At 37.5% G+C, this 20,326-nt stretch overlaps 1 protein-coding gene across 1 annotated transcript in view; it reads right to left on the bottom strand.

Moving 5' to 3' along the window:
• Positions 1–18,907, bottom strand: part of chl1a (cell adhesion molecule L1-like a) — a 71,850-nt gene extending 52,943 nt beyond the window's left edge. The window contains exon 1 of the mRNA XM_051880406.1: positions 18,787–18,907. The gene's annotated coding sequence lies outside the window, so the exon portion shown is untranslated. The remainder of the gene's footprint in view (positions 1–18,786) is intronic.
• Positions 18,908–20,326: the final 1,419 nt, after the last annotated feature.

Genomic DNA, 20,326 nt, shown 5'->3' with positions numbered 1-20,326 from the left:
AATGGAAAAACCAAATGTAGATGCCATCATGGTTGAGTGACATGTTTTCTTCCTTATAGACCATGAACAAAACAATTCCAGATAAAAGAAAAAATAATCTGTGATCTTACAGTAAATGCGGGTTAACTTGAATGACAAACAAGGTTTGTGACGACCAGTGTTTTTTGTGTTGAATTACTGGCTGCTGAGAGAGAACAGAAAACACAAGATCCTGAATCAAAACCTTTAGAATCCCACTGTGCTTCATTACAGATCCAAAAGCACAATTAAAACTGCCCATCTGTATTATTTTTCTGTATTAGCACATCTTTCCGTTCACATATAGTTCAGTCAACACAGCACTTTTCATGCTAAGTTCAAAATTCCGTAAACCGCATCAAACGTTTCTATCAGTATGCAGTTATTTAGGATGGCAGGATGGAGAGAGAGATGATGGGGTGGGAAAGAGAGAGAAGGCTTAATCTGTGCCTCACAGCAACACAGTGAAAGTTTGGAAGTATCTGGGACAGTCAGGAAGAGAGTGACGGAACCTCCCATTCATCTCACTACCATTCAGAAACATCCTGGGCCGTCAGCAATCCTGTACAGTACCTCGTCTGCTTTAATCATTCCAGTAATACACAGCCAGAAAAGAGAAAACTCTCTTATGCAATTTTCTGCTACTGTTATTTCCATACTATTTTATGCAAGTCAACATTAAAATGCAGAGACATTGTAATCTCTGGCTTAGTAGAGGGGAAAAGCCCCCTAAAATTTAGATAACCCTGAAGTAGAGCAAAGGATAGTCTTGTTTTATACATAAACTAAATGAAGCTAGTTGATTTATGATATGAACCTGAAAATATTGTAGACAAGCACTGGTCGTGTCCCTGAGAATATGTTCACTACAAGGTGGAAGTAGTCCAAAGATAATTTATCTTCTACAATCTGATTTGGCCTATTTTCAAATATGATTTCCATCAGATTTGGAGCCATGCAACACCACCAGATTGGAATTTTGTATATTTATCACAGATATCATTAACAATTGTACAGGGTAAGTAAAAAATATTTAGTTTAAGTAAAAACAACATATCACAAATGAGTTATCAAATTTCATTCAAGCATAGCATGCTATTTGATGAACTGTCTTACATTTTGTCATTGTTTGTGAGCATGTGATGTTATTTTTGTCAATCCATATGTGTGTTCTGTTCACACTGATGACAGACATGGATTTAGAAACAAGAATGTGAACTGTAAAAGCAGAAATATCAGATTTGGCTAGAGGTTATGAAACCTGACTCAATAAAAGAAACTCTTAGTTCTCCTTTTTCATTTAAAGTGTCTGTACTGTCTGCATAGACAAAACAAGAATATAAAAACAATGTTTTATCTGGATGAGGAGGCCAGAATCAGAACTCTCAATGAATGTTTGGTTCATTTCTCATACAGGTAAAGAAGTGCAGGAGGTAAATGTGCTCTTCAAGGATTGATTTCCAGAGAAGCTCTTCCATTGTTGCCAGATTGTAGGTGCTCATGTGCTGCTGTGACTCAGATATACTAGGAATTTGATGGTATTTTTCACACTTGTTCCGAGATGGAACCAAGATCATCAGCTGTAAAAATCTGGATGAGTGTTCTGCCCCAACTTGCTGAGCATTTCATGTAGATTTACCCCAAACATTTTTTTTTTTTTTTTCAATTATAATCTTCACAACATGTTGTGACAGATCCGCGCAGCAGATAAACAGGAAACCACTGCCTGTCAATCAGATTCACTCAAGAAGCAAGAGTTAAAACCTGATACATCTCCAACACTGAAGAGAATGATTAATTCAGTACATAAAATATTTTAATATGGTATGCATTACGTTCTAACCACCCCACCCCATAATAACAGCAATAAGGTCTTGCCAAAATTTAAGTTTGTCTACTTGAAAATTTCCTATTCACTTCAAAGTGTTACTTGCAGTATCTTTCAAATTATTTGAGAAATTTACTAGGAAATTCTGAGTAAAAACTGTTTCAAAGAAAATACAATTTTTTGTATGTATTTTAAATTATAATAATAATTTCTGCTCTAATTAAAGGAATGCTTCTTTTATGAATTGGTGTATTTAAACATTTAGAATTCAACTTGATTTGATTGAATCACTAAAAATTCAATATTAAAATCATTAATACGTGCATTCTTTTTCTTGGCCTCATTGAAAAATATAACTTATCAACTTTTTCTGAACACATAACATTGTATTGTGTTTTTTATGCAAAAGTATAATTATAAAGTCCTGATGAGGAAATGCATTTTTGCGGTTTAATTGTGGTTCAGAATTGTTATATGAGTGGCTAACCAATTAGAGATGTCATACAGACTCAATATACAGTAACTTTCAGAAAAATCTTGGAAAAAAGACCATGTCTTGGAAAATAAATATAATGACAGAAAAATAGCATATTGGCTACTGCCCTTGTAATGTAATTTCTTGCAGTTTCTCTGAATAATGTGAAAGAGATTATGTGTTGCCATCAGTGGTGGCTTGTGGATTTTAAAATTCCCCTTCTCTATCCCCTCAGACTCGCCTTAGAAGTTTTCCAAATAGCAGATTTGGCATGTTCAGTGGAGGAGCAGCAGTAATATTTTATGGTGTTACAATGGTGAAATTACAAACAAGAAATTCACATTCTGAGACATGAAATGAAATGAATAACTGAATTTTGTGTCTCCCTTGCCTCCCCTGACGAGCCACCACTGGTTGCCATTTTGGCAGTTAAATGCTGAATAATTACTAGAGTAGTAACTTCTCTAATATATATACAGCAACTACTAAAATAAACAAACAAACAAACAAACAAAAAACCCTTGCACCAATATAACCTTCAAGCACATAAGAAATAGAGCTGCATTTTCTCGTCTGTGCCAAAAGCATTTAGGCACCTGTTTACCAGGGGCCACTAGGGCCACTGTATGTCAGGGCCTTGATGGCCACTGTTAGCTTGTAGGCTGCCTGCACTAATGGCTCTCTATGTGAGGAATTACACCGTGCCATGACATGGGAACTCCTTGAAAATGTGTCGGGAACCAGCCACATTAGCATTTTGGAAACGCATGAATGAGTGTGTTTGTTCTAGTCTGTGAGGTTTGCTGAAAGACCCCATTAACAGCAGGTCTAGAAGGACTGCAGTGTGTCAGGTCAGACCGAAAGTGAACACAGAGAGAGGGAGAGAAAAGAAAGAAAAGAAAGCAAGATGAATAGAGAAGGAGAAGCTGATGAAGGTGTAAAGTTAAATTAATCACTTGAAATAGAGCCATAAAAGTCAGTAGTGTAATTGAACCCATCTATTAAAGTGATAAAATGATACTCACATGAGATGAAGACTCAGTATATATATCAGCCTTCTCGAAAAAGTTGTTTGCATAGAGAGGGACGCCACCAAATTATGATAACGACCAATCGTTTTCATGCAGTTATCTAAATTACTAATAATTACCAAGTTCTGGCATAAAACCCTAGATGGTGCAGGCTGATGGGTCTTTAACTCATTTGGTAGTGATCACATCATTATCTACATAGCACACCTGATTGGTTGCTGTTGCATCAGCGGCCAATGAGCAGCGGCTCAACACTCAAACAAATAGAGGCAGTGTTTGCTGTCAGCAGTCTGTAGCGCACTTTCAGAAACCCTCCTCCTTCCCCAGCTCCACCTGCATACAGTGCCCTCCACAATTATTGGCACCCTTAGTAATTATGAGCAAAGGCAGCTGTGAAAATAAATATGCATTGTTTATCCTTTTGATCTTTAATTTAAAAAATATACAAAATTATAGCCTTTCATTGAAGGAAAAGAATTGGGGAAAATCACATTATGAAATAAATGTTTTTCTCCAAAACACGTTTGCCACAATTATTGGCACCCTTTTATTCAAAACTTTTTGCAGCCTCCTTTTGCCAAGATAACAGCTCTGAGTCTTTACCTATAATGTCTGGTGAGTTTGGAGAACACCTGACAAGAGATCAGAGACCATTCCTTCATGCAGAATCTCTACAGATCCTTCTGATTCCCAGCTCCATGTTGGTGCTGCTTCTCTTCAGTTCACTCTACTCATTTTCTTTAGGGTTCAGGTCAGGGGACTGGGACGGCCATGGCAGAAGCTTCATTTTGTGCACAGTGACACATTTTTGTGTTGGTTTTGATGTTTGTTTTGGATTATTGTCCTGATGGAAGATCCAACCATGGCCCATTATTGGATTTCAAGCAGAAGCAGTCAGGTTTTGATTTTTTATCTGTTGGTATTTGCTAGAATCCATGGTACCATGTATCTGAACAAGATGTCCAGGACCTCCAGCAGAAAAATAGGCCCACAACATTAAAGATCCAGCAGTATATTTAACTGTGGGCATGGGGTACTTTTTATCCATGTGTGCACTAAACCCATCTGGTGGGTTAGCTGCCAAAAAGCTCTTTTTTTAGTTTCATCTGACCATAGAAGCCGGTCCCGTTTGAAGTTCCAGTCATGTCTGACAACTGAATATGCTGGAGATTGTTTCTGGATGAGAGCAGATGATTTTTCTTGAAACTCTCCCGAACAACTTGTGGGGATGTAGGTGCTGTTTGATAATATTTTTTTAGGCTTTCTGAGACTCAAGACTCAACTAATCTCTGCAATTCTCCAGCTGTGATCCTTGGAGAGTCTTTGGCCACTCAAACTTTCCTCCTCACTTCACATTAGGACGATTAGACACATGTTCTCTTCCAGGCAGATTTGTAACATCTTTAGTTGATTGGAACTTCTTAATTATTGCCCTGATAGTGGAAATGCTTTAGCTATTTTCTTACAGCCACTTTCTATTCTGTGAAGCTCAACAATCTTTTGCTGCACATCAGAACTATATTCTTTGGTTTTTCTCATTGTGATGAATGATTACGGGAATTTGGCCTTTGTGTTTCCTCATGTTTATACTCCTGTGGAACATGGAAGTCATGGCTGGACAATTTCATGCTCCTAGTCACCCTGGTATGCTAAAAAATGTAAATATGAATGGGAATATACTTCAGAGATATTTTACTCATAAGAATTTCTAGGGGTGGCAATAATTGTGGCCAACATGTATTGGAGAAAAACATTTATTTCATAATGTGAGTTTCCCCCCACTTTCAATTGTTTTACTTCGATGAAAGGTTATAATTTTGTGAATTTTTTGAATGAAATATCAAAAGGATAAACAATGCAGATTTATTTTCACAGCCGCCTTTGCTCATATTTACTAAGGGTGCCAATAATTGTGGAGGGCACTGTAGATCTGCTACGGTGGTTAATTCATGTATGTTACATGTGCAGCAGCAGCAGCATGTCTTACATGCTAACAGCAATGTCTGCGAATGTACTGGCAGTAGCAAGTCTCTGTACTTGCTCTGCAGCAGCAGCAGCAGCGTAGCAGATCTATTCCGTCAAGACGAAATACATTAACATAGGCATATCCATTACCATGCCAATCTCTATTACCATACCAATCTCCCGAGAGTTGTCATAACAGAACTAATTTTGTCAAAATATGTTCTTGAATATGTCCATTACATAGAGGTGTGTAGTATGAGATAAAGAAAAACATACTGTAGATGAAAAGGAACAAAACATAAGATGAACAAACAGCTTCAGTGTGAAGAGGCAGCAGTTAGTAAACAAACTTCAAGCATCCAGGACAGTAGGTGTCAGTATAAACTTCAAGACTACTGGGATGAAGAAAAGCAAGCAAAATAGAAGTAAAAACATTGAGTTGACCTTTCAGAAGCTAATTTTAAAGATGCTGTGTGGAAATTTTAGCGATATCTAGTGGTGAAGTTGCGAATTGCAACCAACGGCTCAGCACCGTGCTCACCCCTCCCTTTCGAAGCACATAGAGAAGCTACGGTGGCCGACACAAAGACACAGATGTCATCGTCTGAGACAGCAGAGAGTAGCCAATCAAACAATGAGGTTTCTTCTTACTTCTAACAAAGAACGGTTTCTGCTTCTAATAAACCAGACAACTACTATTACTACTACTACTACTACTACTAGTACTACTTCTTCTTCTTCGTGCGTATTAAATATAGTGACGATGCAAGCTGCCTCTAAAAACACCAACGAACATAGTGAATAAACACGCTCTGTAGAGTGTTTGTCCGTTTAGGGTTGCTGTGGAAACATGCCGGTGCAAAATGACAACTTGACATGGAGGGGGACCTGCGGTGTATGTAGATAGAAATGGCTCATTCTAAGGTAATAAATACATAATGGTTCATTATGTAAGGTCTTTATACACCACTGAAAACATAGTTATGTATATTATATTGCATTTCTGTCAATCGATCCTCCTAAATTTTACACACTGCATCTTTAAAATATGGTATGAATATATAATTTGGACCAAAACTTATAAGGAACCGAGTAGTTTGGTGGGGAAGTTTTTTTTTTTGTTTTGCTTTTTTACAGTTGTTAAGACCTATTTCACTATACTATAATTGTTTTGATATTATTATTATTTTATAGATTTGGAATATATTTCAATATGTTATTACTGTAGAATAATAGCAAATTATGTCTTATTCAGTTTTGTATTATGTTAGGTTTTGAAAAAATTATGTAAACATGCAAACTGGCCTGTATGCACATAAAGTTTTGGCGGTGGTTGCATTTGAGTGAGAAATGAATTCATGTCATTTGAAAGATGCAGTCATTGAATGCATTTTGTGCCAAAGCAATGATAAATGACCTACAGTTTATCCCACTGCTGTTGTGATCAGTGAGAAGAGGTTTGAAAAAGTGACCTAATTCACCTATTGAGAAAATGTTCCTAGCGATTGTTAAAAAACAAAACAACAAACCTATGAATGAAGCTTGAGCATTTGCTCACCACTACACCTGGAATTTTCCTTTCGTTTTATCACAGAAACTTGCTTTTGAATAGCACAGCTCAGTGACCATTCTGCTCAGACAATGGAAGAATATGCTGCACACTCCAACTCAAAAGGTATTTTTTTTACCTTTGTCTTAAAATTTACTTTAAACACACGTGTGTGTCAGCGTGTATCTGCATGCATTGTATATGCAAAGGGTGTGTGTCTGCGTGCGTTCATCAGTCTCTGTGGGAGAGAATGAGAGTGGTGAGTAATCAGAAATCCCTGAGGCTTTACAGCAGCGTTATCATTTTTGCCACATGTAACAGCTTGTTGAGTAAAACACCCAGCCCAGCAACCATATTCCCAAACAACATCCACACTTCACCTAAGCGGACACTTAATCTTTACAGAGGCAAGGACTGTGCAAAAAAGGATCCACACTCATTGTGTAATGTTGTTCCCATAAGTTCTGCAGAATTCTATAATTCTAAATCAAATATACAGAGTTTACTATTGTAATTATAATATGAAATAAATACATTTGAAATTAAAACAAATTAAATGAAGAGGTTTATAAATTATATTAAGTTTTTATTTATGAAGATGATAAAAAGGAGTGTATTTAAGGTGCGTAATCGGCTCGGGCAGGGCCGGCCCAGGCTCTGTTGGTGCCCTAGGCGAGTGGAAAATGGAAAATGGTTTAAATTTCAATTATTTTAATTTATGAATGCTAGATTATAGTCCTAGTTATGGTCTTTTTCAAAAGACATTTAGTGCAATTTTTCTTGAATTAAAAGCAAGCAGTAATGTAACTGAAATTAAAACAACATTACAGAAGCTTACATTTATTTTAACGAAAATAAAGTAAAATTAAATAAGCAGTTAACTCAAGCAAAAATGTTCCACAGTGTCATTGTTGCCAGTTAAGGGGCCGTTCACATATCGCATCTTTTGAGCGCTCAAATTCGTTATTTCAAATGTAGCTGTGCGGCAGGCGCGCTCATAATGGAAGCGTCGCAGTCGCGACGCGCATGCGGTGCGTTTTCCAGGCGCGTCATATCGAGATGAAAAATTCTCAACTTTTCAGAATGCCGCAAGCGCACTGCAGGTCATGTGACAAGAACCAACCAATCAGCTTTGGCCTTTCCGTAACAAATGCTGTGTTCACGCCACCAAAGCCACTGGAAGGCAAGCCTGCAACCTTTAGCCAAAAAAGCGTAACGGCTAATGCTAACTGGCGGTACGGGCACTACGCAGGGAGGTGTTTTGAATGGCGACACGATAGGCTGAGAGGTGCCGCATGTGATTAAGTTAGCTGTTACACTTTCTCCAATGGTAAGAGATACAGACCCTCTTATCTACCCATAATAATACGATCTCTGACGCCACCTCGTATTTACCGGAATCTTGAGATGACAACACGTGACGTTGTATTCGAAGCTGTTCATGTCCTTTGGCTGGGAATTATGCGTTTCTATGGCACCACTATCAATGCCTAAATCAGGGGTGGGGAACGTTGATCCTGGAGGGCCATTGTCCTGCAGAGTCTAGCTCCAACCCTAATTAAACACACCTGAAGCTAATCAAGGTCTTCAGGATTACTAAAGTTACAGGCAGGGGAGTATTTTTTTCAGGGTTGGAGCTAAACTCTGCAGGACAATGGCCCTCCAGGATCAACGTTCCCCACCCCTGGCCTAAATGAATCTACAGCGATCAGGTGGCACAGCGGCCACGTGGTACATGTGGGAGCTTTCAGAAAACTCCCAGCTTACAGTAATTATGATATGGCATGAACGCATCTTAAACAACGAAAGCTCAGCCGAACAGCTGATCATAGCTGTACAGGGTGGTTTTTATATCTAGAAATCAATTTATCCTTTGCTGAAACTTCCTCGTCCTCGTGGAGAGCGCAGTTCATGGTTCCATAGGAACGACAGATGCCACAGGAGTGCAAGCGCTTTGGAAATAAGAAGAAAGCGGCGCGGCCACGCTTTCCACGCGTTTTTAGACGCAATATGCGAACGACCCCTAAAATACTGCATAAACATCACGGGATAATACAGTGATTAACTTGTGATTCTTACCTTTATATTGCTTTTTTTTCCTTCTTTGCGCCGCTTCCTGCCTTGTGCACCTGATAAGTTTCTTTTTTCACTCATTTTTTAGAAATAATACTTTCAGAGCACATAAATGGCAAAACTATTTTAACTGCGTGCGCCTGGCATAATTACTACGTTATGGTGATGAAATATATAATTACGTCATGACGCAGAAAGTGTTAAAAATTAGTCCAACATGACATGTTGTCAAATCTTATGATTTTTCGTTGATGTCGATTTTATTTTATTCTAACATTATTTTATTCAGTTTGATGATCGATCAGTACTAGAATTCTTAATTGTCAGTATTTGCTTAATATATGGTTGTAGAAGCGCACGATGGTCACAAGAGGGTGCTATTCCGAGAAAAAAAAATTTCGTGCGGCGCCCCCCAGTCATTTTGCACCCTAGGCAACTGCCTATGTCTCCTATGCAATGGGCGGCCCTGAGCTCGGGGACCATTTTGGGAATGTTGATTGAAAAGCTTCCCATACCCACACACAGTGCTCTAAATACAAAATTCCGGTGTCATTTTACAGGAAACCCTTTGAAGTTACATAAAACACTGCTGAAAGTGATAAAAAATTATAGTATATGTTGTCTGTGCTGTAACAAACCCCCCAAAAAAGTGGCGCTTTTTGATTTTTAAAAAAAAATTGTGATATAATATAACTCAGGCCCTGAGTGCTCTAGCACCCTGCAGACAGTTTTGGTTGTTTCAGCAAAGATTTCAGCAGACACTGGAAAAAATAATTTAGTCGTCATGTTGAATGCAAGAGTTATTCAAATGCACCTTAAGGGAAGAATATTACCTTTTTTTATGTAATTTCCACCTACCCAAATCTAAAGTCTTCCCATACCCATATACAGTGGTATAAATGCAATATCCCAGTGACATTTTACAAAAAAACCCTTTGAACTTACATAAAACACTGCTGAAAGTGATACATTTTATGGTATATGTTGTCTATTTGTAACTGTTTGTGACTGATTGCAGTCATCGGAGCTGGAATGTGATGCTTGTCTTTGTTTACTCTGAGTGATCATATTTCACTGCGTGATTCTTTGGAAGATCATTTGATCTATGATTGTCGCACAATGAAATAAACTACATGGGCAAATTCCTTAGAATGAGAACTTTCTTGTGATATATGACTTGACTGTTTTGTGAAAAATATTAAAAAATACATATTCGTAGAAAATTTTCTTCACCATCATCAAGCGGAAATTCGTGTCTGGGACCAATACACATGTAAGCTCAATTTTACTGCTTTATGTATCATAAAAACAAAAGGTATTTTGGTATTCTCTGTAAAGTTTAGATTCTAAGCTTTCAAATGATACCAAATATGGGGTGATGCCTTATAGGGAAGCCTTTCAAATGGATGTATAAACATTATTATGATGTAGTTTCGGACCCTCATAAGGGTCCGTGGATTTAATGAGCAGCTAAACTATGAAAAGGCCCAATTTTGTGATAGGTCTGGTCTTTATCTTTAGGACATATTTTAATGACTGAAAAAAGCTTTAGACAGGAAGTTGTTTTTAACATTTTGTGGTACGTGTATAGGAAAAGATTTACTGAACATTTGAAGTTTAATAAGCTTCACCTTCTGTTCTGTGCATATTTGCATACTGAAATGTCTAAATGTATAAGGTTTAAGAAAAAAAAAAAAACTATTCAACTTTAAAATCTGACCGGATGAGCCATGTTCAAAGTAAACTAGAATACCATTCAGAAAAGTTTGGGGAAAGATTTAAAATAACTTTTCTGCTATAATGTAATTTATTCCTGTGATGACAAAGCTGAATTTTCAGCATCATTACTCCAGTCTTCAGTGTCACATGATCCTTCAGAAATCATTATGCTGATTTGCTTTTTTTGGAAACTGTGATATTTTTGTTCAGGATTCTGTGATGAATTAAGTTGTTTTTTTTAAACAGCATTTTTTTTTAATCTGCATCTGGTCCTTGCTGATTAAAAGTATTTATTTATATCTTTCAAAAAAAAAAAAAAAAAAAAAAAAACATCAGCTGCATGAATTATATTTTAATGTGGCTGAAAATGTATTTATTTGGCTTTGCATTGTGCCAAAGAACAACACTTAACTGTGGTAAAAGCACTGTAAATGTGTCTTCTTCCTGCTTCATTTTAGATGTGCATAATATTTGTTTGGAATTTTAAGCAATAAAACACAAAAGTTTAATGACTGCATCTGCTTATCCCAGAATTAGGCCTGTTATCCGACAGGAAAGTGAATACAGGTGTTGAGAGGCTGCGAGCAACACACTTCAGGAGGTGCTAGTGAGATTAGATTGAGAAGAGGGACCCCAGAGAGGGGCTTCATTAGCATATGAATCTTATTCAGCTTGATAGAAAAGGAAAAGATCTGGGGAACAGACCCAAAATGATAAAAAGATTCATGAAAGGAATAAAAAGCAACATTTGGCTCCTTTCACACACTAAAACATCAATGCAATTTGAAGCTTTTTTGAGCTAATATAAACCATGTCACACCTAACAGCCTGCACTGACCTGTAAAAACATCTCATAGTAGCAGCCATGTTACTTATACTTTCCTGTTCTGTGATGACTGACATTTTTGTTGCTCCCATTGGGCAATATGTGAGATAAATAGCATCTGAATCCAGTCTTTCATTTGAACCAGAGTGGTACTGTCAAATGATTGTTTCTGTACCCTCGATGGATTCGACTGAGTCATATGAATCACGCCAAAGAGGAGAGGAGGAGGAGGATGTCTCTAGGACGAATGGAAAGCGTATTTACTTCATGTTCCAGTGTAAGACAAACACTGTCAATATGGGTAGATGGGTGACTGATTAAAGGGGGTGTTATTTTGAGACCATGATGTGTGGCCTCAGAGGAAAGTGTGAGGGAGAAAGGTTATTCTATATCGGGACACAGTGAGAGCTCTGTTGAGCTGTGTGAGATGGGCTGAATTGGACTGAAGTACACTACAAGTGCCAGCAAACCATGTCTATGTGCACTTTGGAGGAATGTGGGCTTTTGTGCCTGTCAATGGGGAGGACGTTTTTCAAGTGGGTTGCAAAGAGTGTACAGGATGTTGGGAGTGGGTGTCTTTTGTATGTTGTGTGTATTTTTATTTGCATGTGTGTTTCGAGCTCAGATCTTTCTTGTCCTCTCGCTCAATGGGTGGCATCTTGATAGAATATTGTTTCCTCTCCTCAGAAGTGCCATGGAAAGCCGCGGAAACCATGTGAGATGGTAATTACATTAGCTGCGGTCAGCGGGAGAAGTCACAACCCCATTTCCATCTACTCACTTTGATGACAGAAAATCAGTGTAACACTTACTCCAAGGAGTTTCATAGTAAAAATGACTGTTGGTACCCTAGAAGTGCAATGTATGATAAATCCAGGGTGATTTCATTAGTATTCGTAGGAATTTGTAACGTTTACATGGATAGACATTGAAAACTATGATTAGGGCATGATGATCGACTGGCTAGTCATTGACTAGTATTGGCATTTTCTTACACAGCGTCCTGTCAAGTTAAAAATAATTCAAACTAGACTGATATACAATATTCGTCAGTCCCATTGATGGGCCATTTTGCAATTACTGACATTGCTTGATTACTGATTAACAGAAGTTTATCTGCCCACTCCCTGCCAAGTTCTACTTACAATGGATGGTAAACATATAAGTGAATAAATCTATGAACAAATTTAATTTTAACAGGTTTGTGTACAAATTGTTTTAATTTTAATTACATTTTAATTATATAAATCAGCATTATATGTTCCCGTGGTTACGTCATTAGTTAGTTCAGTTCAGCTGTGTTTAATCTATTATCTTGTTTCTGTTTCCTATTTAAGCTGCACCCTTACCTGCACTCTTTGGCCACATCCACACGAAGCCAGAGCTTTCCCTATCCAATCTTTTTTTTCCCTCGTTCTAAAAACAGTAAATATCTACATACACACGAAACCACTGAAACTGACTCAAAACGATGTAGTATACATGCCAGACCAGTATGTGGTGCTGGAATTCTGCCACAGAGATACACTAAAAACAGAGAAGAAGACTTGGAGCATAAACCTTTCACACTGTATACTGTATACACAGATGTGTACACAGACTTTTTCGCAAAAAAAAGACTCTTTCACAAAAGTCAAGTCAAACAAAAGTCGTGCTCCATCCTTGATTATTACTCCAAGTAATAAGACAGACAAGCTGCATTAATCGACAATTTTTTAGATAATATTGGACCCACATTTGAATAGCAGAACTACAGAAACGTGAGTTAGCCGGTTAGCAGGAGACATGTGTATACTACACAACATAACATAACATACAAAACTACGAATTTTGAACGATCGCTAGAAATATATACATCAATTCTTAATCATACTTACAGGCTGAGATTCAGAGGAGCAAGCTGGTCCAAAGAAACTGGGCTTTGATCCATATTTTAAGACCAAGCATTTTGCGATAAACACATTAAATTTTGCGTTAAACTCCCAGAGGTTTGAGAAGCAGTCATCGGTAAATGACAGGAACACAACAAAAGATTGTACTGCTGTGGTGTTGTTGAACAAAATTAATTTTCCCTGGTGTCTGCACACGCAATAAGTGGGTGGGCAATATGCTAATGTTTCATTTTGAAGTCACAACGAAACAGCTTGGGATTCGTTTTACAAACTGCTCGTTTAATTGACTCAGAGTCGACTCTTACTTTTGAGAGACAAACTTTATATACGGCGCTCAGATTTAAAACTTTGCAGGATGTTATCATTCACTTAGAGCTATGTTACACTACATGAAAGGTAATTAAAAAAAAAAAAATCCATAATAGGGGCACTTTAACCAAAGCAAATGTGAGATAAAAAAACACATGTTATTTTAGCTTGCTTCTACAAGTCTTTGATTTCTATCATAAATAAAGTTTCTATTAAGTTTCTATCTAAAGTTTCTCACGAATCCATTGCAAATTCAGTGTTGTACCAGTTGGGCTACCAACCAAGTTTGCTACGTCAGAAAAGTACAACTCTTTGCATACCAATACTTACAAATATAATGAGATCTTGTGGATAAATCAAGCTAGAGACCTCAGATGTGACAGAAGAATTCCGCAAAACCAGCTTTCAGAACGTCCAACAGTAGCCAAAAGTGTTATTGACATCCAAAGCATCCAGAATTTCAAAAGCAGAGATCTACAGAACATGCAGACCACGCTAAGTAACTAATTCCACAAGATCTCAAGAACCATTTTTCACAAACAGTCTGGAAGAGAGGCTTAGTGACAATTCATATTCATCTGAAGAATGAAAAATAGAGAACCTCTTCATTGTTAGCATTCACTGTCCTGGAGGGAAGAGTTCCCTAACAGGCCCCAGTGGACAGAGCTCTGACTATGAAACCCACAGCAGGACACTGTCAGCACTATACACCAGACCTGTCTGAGAGAAAGCCGTATGTAAAAGCAAGCTTTTGCTCGAAAATCCTAAAAAGACTCCCTCCTTTTACTAACTTTGGAATACTAACAAGATGGAATACTTGCACTGTCTGAATATCAGATACAAGCTAGGATTTTCATTTGTTAATGCTTGTCATCACAACACATATACAGTAGCCTAGAGGAAACTCTTTTGGTTTATACAAATTAAGGACATTTTGAGCTTGAATTTACACTTAAACTAACAAGCTAATTAACAAACTTTTTATTTTTTCCTGGCTCACTTGGTGATCGGGTTCAGACTACATGATATCAGCCCGATTTTGGCACGATCGTATAGTGTGTCACAGTGGCCGACAACCTACTCAGTGTCTGCCATGCATTATGATGTCCCGACATAAAGACTAGCATGTTTAATTTTTTTTCGGTCCTCCACGAGGGGTTCCGTCACATTTGTGATGTTGACCAATAGGAGCACAGAAGTCTTCTTTGCACAGCTTTCCATCATGGCGAAGCGAAAGAGAGACAATGTTATTGGTGCTGCTGGGTGGAATTATGCAATGGAGGAAAGGTTGGTGTTAGCATTAAGCTAACACGCCACTTCCGTTGCCATTGTTTGTTTACGTTCTTGTTTCTGGAATTCAGTCACTAGTTCCGCCTTCTCAATGACATCATGCACGTTCTTAAAGAAGGCAAGCGATGATTGGTCAGGAACACGACAAGAATTTACTAGTCAAAATCGCACACAATGTCTATCATAACAGACAAAAATATTATGTAGTCTGAACCCGGCATTAGGTAATACATTGTATAAGTTAAGGTGACCAGATTTCTGAATCTACTGGGGACAAATCCTATTCAGTGGTCAAAATATAACTGAAATCTCACTTATTGTTCCCGTTTTTTAATTCATAGATTTTTTTTTTTTTTTTTTTTTTTTTTTTTGGTTTTTTTAACTTTTTAAATGTTATTTTATGTGTGCTTTTGGAAATGGATTTTTACTATCCCCAAATGGTCTTATTATTTTGAGCACAAGATATCAAATGTAATTTGTTACAAGTACTTTCATGAACATTTAAAATTGTGTGCAAAACAATCTCACACCCTTTTCTGGCCCTGCTGTATAGTACATACAAACAGTATTACTTTCATTTAATGTGATGTGGGACATTAAGCAACCACCTAGAAATCACCCTAGAAACCAACCTGAACTCCCTTACAATTTCATAAAAATGTGCTAGAATGACCCACAACATCTTTACATATTTATCAACATTCTCAAAGATTGTTGGGTCCATAATGAATAGCCTGTGCAATTGGAGACTGGCTAAATGTTAAACAGACATTAAGTGGACACTCAGCCCTAGTGCCTCATGGGATTAACTCTGTGTTTACTGAGAACAGCACAGTCTCCACTGCCCACTGACTTTTACAAAATCACCCCAAATCCATTCTCACCACAGCAGGAATCACACAAAGGAGTTTATCCCTAAGACGGTGCAAGAATCCAAACACAGACATTACCTAGGAGAAAATCTGCTGGTGGCGGCAGACGTACAGAGAAATATGGAGTTTAGATAGATGTTGATAAATTGGATTACAGGTTTATATGGTTTTTATGTGCATCTGGGCAGTTGAATGGCTTCAGGACATAATGACAGAGATTAATGATATAACCCAACAAACCGAGTAGTTTCTTCACCTTTTGGATGGATAAAGCACAATTTCTTTAAGAATTATTTTGCTTTGTAAGTGGGTTTATTACTCTATTGTCTTGAGGGAATTATTCACCGAAAAATGAAAATTCAGTCAATATTTACTAGTCCTCATGTTGTTCCAAACATGTATCACTTTTTTGTTCTGTCCACTTACAACTGTTCTTTAACGCTCATGTTGTGTTCAGGTCATTTTGGCCCAGAGCTGATTTTCCCGTGCCCAAAAATGCTAGTTGATGTTATTGCATTGAACTAAAATTTTGGAAGTCTAACAACTTCCCAAATTTTTTTTGATACTTTGAAAAAGGACACCAGACTTCTTTGCACACGAGGGTCAGTAAAAAAAAAAAAAACAATTTCATATTTATTTCGTGATGTTTGCAAAAATGTGTTTTGTTAGCACAATGCTAATGTACTGTTAAATGTGGCTAAAGTTACCATTGTTTCTTACTGTATTCACAGAGACCAGAGCCATGTCGTTATTTTCATTTTTAACCCGAAAATGCTTGCAGTCTGTATAATTCATAAACACATCTTCATTCTTATTGAGTCTCTCCAACAGTGAGTAGCTTTAGCCACGTTAGCTGTGCAGCACGCTATCAAACTCGTTCAGAATCGAATGTTAGCAAACATCCACAAAATACATGCTATACCTACATGATCTGATATGCTGCATCATAAACAGTTTGTAATGATCCATTTTGAGAGTTATATTAGCTTCTCCTGTATTATTTATGCCTCAGTGTATTGGAATCGTGAGCTTGGGGGCGGGGGAGCACAAGCTCATTTGCATTTAAAGGTACACACACGAAATCAGCTCATTTTATCTCCCACCCAAAAATAGGCAGTTAAAACATGGTATAATAAAAAAATCCATGGGGTATTTTGAGCTGAAACTTCACAGGCACATTCTGGGGACACCTGAGACTTATATTACATCTTGTAAAAAGGGGCATAATAGGTCACCTTTAATGTTCAACCTGGAAATTACTTTAGAAATACTTTTATTTTGTACAAAATGGCACAAAGTCACACTTGTGGTGTTCATGGTCAAAAATGACCGGCCTACAAAAAAATAGCTTAAAAATCTTATGTTATTTTATCACCAAATATTATTCAATCTTTTTGTCAACCAGTTTTTTTTTTTTATTATTATTATTATTATTATTGAATTAGGACAGGTTAGTATTCATTTTTGAAAGTGATTGATCGTAGGCCTCATTGATTGAAACTGAGGTACATAAACTCAGTTAAATAAGGCCTACGATCGATCAGTTCTAAAAAAATAAATACAAACCCTGTCCTAATTGAAAGAAAACAAGCTGACAAAAAGATTGAATCCAATAGTTGGTGATAAGGTAGCATAACGTGAGATTTAGAAGCAATTTTTTGTAGGCCGGTCGTTTTTGACCGGGAACATCACAAGTGTTATAGGGTTTTTAACACAGCAAAAGGGATAAATTATAAAGTATAAACAAGTATAAATCTTGTGAATCTTGATTAACTTAAAGTTGAAATTGGTTACATTATTCTGATCAGTTAAAGTAGTTATCATATTTTTGACACATATTTTTGAAAAGTGCCTTAGCTTTTTTTTTTTTTTTTGGACCATGAATTGAAAGTCGGTGGGTCAAATGTTGTTTTGGACCCCACTGACTTTCATTGATTTAAAAAAACAAAAACTCAGAAATAAAGATAGGATTCCATTTTTCTCATCTCATATCTCGTTTCATTCTCAAATTTAGGGGTTTGGTGTGCTGCATGCATAACGAGAAGAAGTATTATACATCTATTTGTACTTCAGCATGTTTGTGGTGTTCATGTAAAGCTTGTGTCTGATATTAGGGTCTCAGCAGGGTATTTGAGTGTCTCTGGATTTGCCAATTACCCGCTCCCAGTCAAGTTGGGTCACAATGAAAGAGGTTCGACCTATTTCTCTGTGAAAAGCTGCAGCAGACTGAATAGACAGACTTCAGAGAACAAACTATAGCCCCTGCCCTGAGTGACCTCTTCTTTCTCGTGTGCCTGAGAAGAGCCCAAACGTTCACAATACACTCACTGCTTTGCTCTGCCATCCAGCCTGGTTAACACTAAATAAATTTAAATGAAATTATTTCACTCTAACTGGCTGAATTATTGCAGATATAGGAGTAAAATGCCAAAAGAGTGCCACCATTGGTAACATGTAAATTATTTGCTATGTTTTATTGTATTTAATTATATTTCAATATTACATTATTATTTCAATATTATTATTTCAAATGTAGCAGGCTGGTATTTCTTAGCTATTTCACATTTAAAAAAATAAATAAATAAATAAATTAAAAATGCATAAATAAAAATGTACACCTTAAGGAGCTATTTCTACCTTTTCTAACTGGTAAAGAAAGAAAAGACTGACATATTGGTGTTTTGATGTTATTTCAAATAACTTCAAGTGCACTGGCTGGCATGTTTCTTTTTGTAAAAGTAATTAATTAGGTTTAACAAATGTGGATTCTCGAGACATGACTTAACATGCCATCAGTTAACTCTGAATTAAACTCATGCCCGTGTGTGATGGATGAGAGTTAGAGCAGTCACAAGCGCTTTTAAAATCAAGAATTGCGCAACAAACAATCAATCTTTTGCATTATTCATTTTCCCACCTGTTAATTAAAAGTGCCTTACCTGATTTCAGTCGGCGTTAAGCTCCAGCGGGCTCTTGTCACAAGAGATAAACAGGATGACACCAACACGCAAACCTCTGAAACTTTTTCACGCACTCCGTGACTGAGCGCATCACCCTCCCCTGATCAAGCGCTGAGCGCGCGCCACATCTACGTGCACTGGCAGGAACGCGACGCTACAGACTAGAATGAACTACAAAACGAGAATGTTGTGAGAGGATTGTATTACTATTTTAAAAGGGGAACCATTAAAACTGTCATTAGTGTCCATGCTACACATATTACATTAAAGAAATTACAATCACACACGTGAGAGTTTAGCTGGTCATAAATTCCAGGCATTTTTTGCACCTGTAAATTTTACAGCTCATACAGTAGGCCTGGGGTGCGTTTCCCGTACAACGACATAACTCAATGCTTAACTACCATAGTTCATCGTTGAACAAATCAACTAGCTAGTCACGACTGTTTCTCGAAACCGTATTGTCGCAAAACTGGCGTTCAACCGTGTCAGGCAGGTCCAAACGGTTGAAGGTCAAAATTACAGTTTCAGTGCAGCTTCAAAAGGCTTTAAACGATACCAGACGAGGAATAAGGGTCTTATCTAGCGAAACGATCGGTCATTTTCGAAAAAAATACAACTGTATATGCTTTATATAAACAAACGTTCGCCTTCTAAGTGCCTCCGCCAAAACCGCATTTCTGTATTCTCCAAAAAGCTTACGCTGTATGTCCTACGCCTTCCCTATTCAACTTACGGAACGGAACTGTAGGACATAAAGCGTAAGCTTTTTGGAGAATACAGAACGTTCTTTTTTAAGGTTTGTTTTTGGTTAGCCAGGAAGGTTTTCTTATCGGAAATAGAACGTTAAGAAATAGAACGGAATTTTTTATTTTTTTTTTTTCAACCAACGGCTCAGCACCGTGTTCACCCCACCCTTTCGAAGCACTATAGAGAAGCTACGGTGGCCGACACAAAGACAAAAATGTTGTTGTCTGAGACAGCAGATAGCCAGGCAAGCAGTGAGGTATCTTCTTAATTCTAACAAAGAACGGTCTCTGCTTCTGATAAACCAGATGGCTACTACTGCTACTACTACTACTGTTGCTGCTACTACTACTACTACTACTTCTTCATACGTATTCAACGTAGTGACAATGCAAGCTGCCTCTAAAAACACCAATGAACATAGAGACGAAACACGCTCAGTAGAGCAGTTTGTCCGTTTAGGGCTACTGTAGAAACACGCCGGTGCAAAATGACAACTTGACATGGAGGGGGACCCGCGGTGTATGTAGATAGAAATGGCCCATTCTAAGGTAATACATAATGGTTCATTATATAAGGTCTTTATACACCACTGAAAACATAGTTATGTATATTATATTGCATTTCTGTCAATAAATCCTCCTACATTTTACACATGGCACCTTTAAAGGTACGGTATGTGAGAATGACAGCTAGTGGTTGAAATAGGTACTGTAGTCCAAATTCAAAATATTGTTTGCCCCGCTCCCTCCTCCTCAGACTTGACGCTCAC

This window comes from Ctenopharyngodon idella, chromosome 22, assembly GCF_019924925.1.
Source record: "Ctenopharyngodon idella isolate HZGC_01 chromosome 22, HZGC01, whole genome shotgun sequence".
Classification (NCBI taxonomy): domain Eukaryota; kingdom Metazoa; phylum Chordata; class Actinopteri; order Cypriniformes; family Xenocyprididae; genus Ctenopharyngodon; species Ctenopharyngodon idella.
Note: the sequence above shows the minus strand (reverse complement) of the source record. Positions and strands in the feature narration are given on the sequence as shown.